General features: G+C 55.7%; 1 long non-coding RNA gene across 4 annotated transcripts in view; it reads right to left on the bottom strand.

Annotated features, from left to right (window-relative positions):
* The window catches only part of LOC116078515, a 2,077-nt gene extending 850 nt beyond the window's left edge, over nucleotides 1-1,227 (bottom strand). The window contains exon 1 of one of the 4 annotated variants that reach the window (XR_004113577.1): nucleotides 921-1,227. This is a non-coding gene — a long non-coding RNA (uncharacterized LOC116078515). The other 3 variants (XR_004113575.1, XR_004113574.1, XR_004113576.1) reach the window with 3 other exon arrangements.
* Between the last annotated feature and the right edge of the window lie 1,806 nt (nucleotides 1,228-3,033).

Genomic DNA, 3,033 nt, shown 5'->3' on the forward strand with positions numbered 1-3,033 from the left:
GGGAGAACTGCGGGTCCACATTCAGAAGCGCTCTCCCCCTAAAAAATATTCTCGGAGGAGCTCTTTTGTTTCAAGTGGGTATGGGGGAGGGGACGCGGCCCGCTCCAGTTCAGCTACCAGGCTCTTCTGATGCTGAAAAATAACAAGCCACTACCAGCAAAAAACAAAAAACAAAAAAACAAAAAAACAAAAAAACAAAACAAAACAAAACCAACAACTCAGTCCGCTGAGGGTAGTTCCTAATCCCGCAAATCTAGGGTTCCCGGATCCCGGAGGGATTCGTTCCTAGACACCGGCGCGCAGCAGGAGCCAAGCCCGGGTTTCCCTAAAATAAACATCTCGGCTCAGAAAACGAGAATTCTAGGTTTCCGGGTTGGGGGGGATAACTGTATGAACCACTTCGAAACAGAGCCATCCTGCTGTGGTACCCACGGCGTCCTGGGTAAATTTCGTGGGCCTCGGAAGAAAGCGACGCGCATTTCCACAGGGACTGGCTCCAAGCCCGGTCCTGCGGGTGGTGGAGAGCCCAGTAGGGATTCCAGAAGACAGCTCAGGGGCTACCCCGAGTTCGCCTGCCGTCCTAGGACCTCTCAGAAAGACACGTTGGCTGCGAAAATCTCCTACACACCAGCTGGGTTTTTATTCATTCCCTCCCCACAGTGCGCTCTGGGCACGCGGGAAACAAGGAAAAAGCGCATACCTGGCGGCGCTCTGAGGGCATCCTCGCCGGCCCTCGGTAGGCAAGGGAGCCAGCTCCCTAGAAGCTGCTCCCTACCCGGCTGGTCGCCCCAAGGCCTGTCCCTCCCTCCCTCCCCGGCCACACACTCCGCCGAGCTAATTCTGCTCGAGGAGGCAGGAGCGGGATACCCGGCCCGCCTTTCTGGGATCCGTTTTCTAGCGCTAGGGCCCGCGCCAACTACCAGGCCACCGCCGGCTCGCAGGGTTTCCGTAGTCCTTTGGATCAGCAGAGAGTACTGCGTCCTGGACGCTGGGCTGCGGCTCGTGCACCAGCTCTATGCTCCCGCCCGCCCTTCTGCATCCAGGCTCCGGCGTGTCCCCGTTCCCAACCGCGAAAAAGGGACGAACCCTGAGCCCTCCGGGAAGAGAAGGCTGCATCCGCAGTCCAGGAAGGAGACCCAGGGCGGGAGGGGTGCAGGGCGGAGGGGCGGGAGAGCTACCAGCGCCCCACGGCCGCGGCCCTCGTGGGGGTGGGGAGGGCACCCAGCCCCACCCACGTGGAGGCTCCCGCCCCTCCTCCACGAGGGCAGCGTCCCCGCCCTCCCAGCTCTCCCGCCTAGCCCCTCCCATCGCCTCCCGCAGCGGCCGCTCCCTTTGTCTGGGCAGCCGGTGCAAACCAATGGCATCGCGTGGGCGGTACACAAGTTGGCCAATAGATGATCGAGGAGGTGTGGCTGAAGAGGAGGCTCTATCCTCCCCCCCCGCACCCTCCCCAGACACCGTAAACTGGTAAGCTTTTCAGGATCCGGCTCTGAGGCTGAGAGTGTCTGCAGCTTCGAGCTGGCTCCGCTGTGGAATCCCAAATTTTGGATCCCTTTCCACTATCTGGAAAGATTCCCCCAAATCCGGAAGGAAGTGTAAGCGAATCACATCGGGGCTCTGGGGAGCGGGAAGTCAGTTCGGAAGCCCCAGGGGACTAGATTGAGAACAACCCCTTGAACCCTGGACACGCAGTGCCTTGCACTTTGAAATTCAGGGTGTGCAACATCCCCGAAAGTCAGGAAGGTGTTTTGAGATCGAATGGTAATAATGTGATGTTCTGATTTAAAGTCATCTCTGAGTTCAGGGGTAGAGGTGCATAGGCCCTTTCAGGAAGGACTAGGATTGCGGGCCACTGCCCCAGGTACACCTTAGTGGGCAGTGACTCATTTGCCTTCAGAGCAGAGAAATATCGAGTGATGGAGAAGATTCAGACCAAAGTGGACCACGGCCAGAGCTACGTTGCTGGCTTGCCCCAGACAGACAGGGAAGGAAACATCTCAAGTGTGCATGAAGCCATGCAGGGCAACAAGTGCAAGAAAACAAAAGAGAGCCAAGCCGTACCTTACAGGAGCAGGCAGACCAGACGTCTCCTCTTGAGTTCACTGCCTTGTCCTGGTCTCAGACCTGGAGGTGTTTCCCAACCTTTTCTCCTTCACTGCATCTTGGCTCCAAGTGAAAACCCCAAACCACGAAGAAAAGGAAACAACCACATGATGTAGGGTCTGTAATCCGGTGCCACCAACAGTAAAATGAGCCCTGGAGGTAAATGAGTGAGGTGCACTACATCCCTGGGTTTGCAGGGCTCCACCTGAAAGCTATCAATCCCAGCATCTCCCACGCACTTGTCACAGAAGCCAACATCTAATTCCTTGCTGCTGAAGGCAGTACTCTGCCACCGTTATGGCTCTGTTTTGAAATTTCCATTTTCAGAAGTCCAGGGATCCTGAGATGGCTCGTAGCTAACTGAAGGGCCGGTGGTAGTGCTCAGGACCTAGGACTTGTCCAGCTATGGTTGCAAACCACAGACATGATCAATACAGTCTTGAAGTTCAGCTCCCAGGGATTAAGCCCTCCAGGGTGGACACAAACTGATTTTTTGAGACCCAGAGGGATTGAATCAAGATAGTGGTCAAGATAACAATCCTAATAGCCTCCCTTCCACCCTCAAGCCCTAGAAATGATAGAAAAGTTTTAAAATCCATTACAACCAGAGAACAAGAGCAGTGCCTGGGAGACAAGTAGGGGCACTGCTCTTGCAAGAGGGAGCATGGGAGGAAAACTGATGGGCGGTAGGAGGGCTCCAAGGAGAGCTTCTCAGAGGAAACTGTGGAATTCTGGGATAGCTAGCTGTCAGGGTGATGGGTGGGAGGTCTGTGGAGACATTCTCTTCCTGGCCTGTGCTCAGCAGCAGTGGACTGAAACTAAGCAGATGATACTGGAGAGTAGCCATGTGAAGGAGCTCTCCTGTCCTCAGAGCCTCCACTGAGGCTCTATTTCAGCAGCACACGAGGCCCAATGCATTGAGACTACTCA

This window comes from Mastomys coucha, unplaced genomic scaffold (genome assembly GCF_008632895.1).
Source record: "Mastomys coucha isolate ucsf_1 unplaced genomic scaffold, UCSF_Mcou_1 pScaffold5, whole genome shotgun sequence".
In the NCBI taxonomy this organism is placed as follows: domain Eukaryota; kingdom Metazoa; phylum Chordata; class Mammalia; order Rodentia; family Muridae; genus Mastomys; species Mastomys coucha.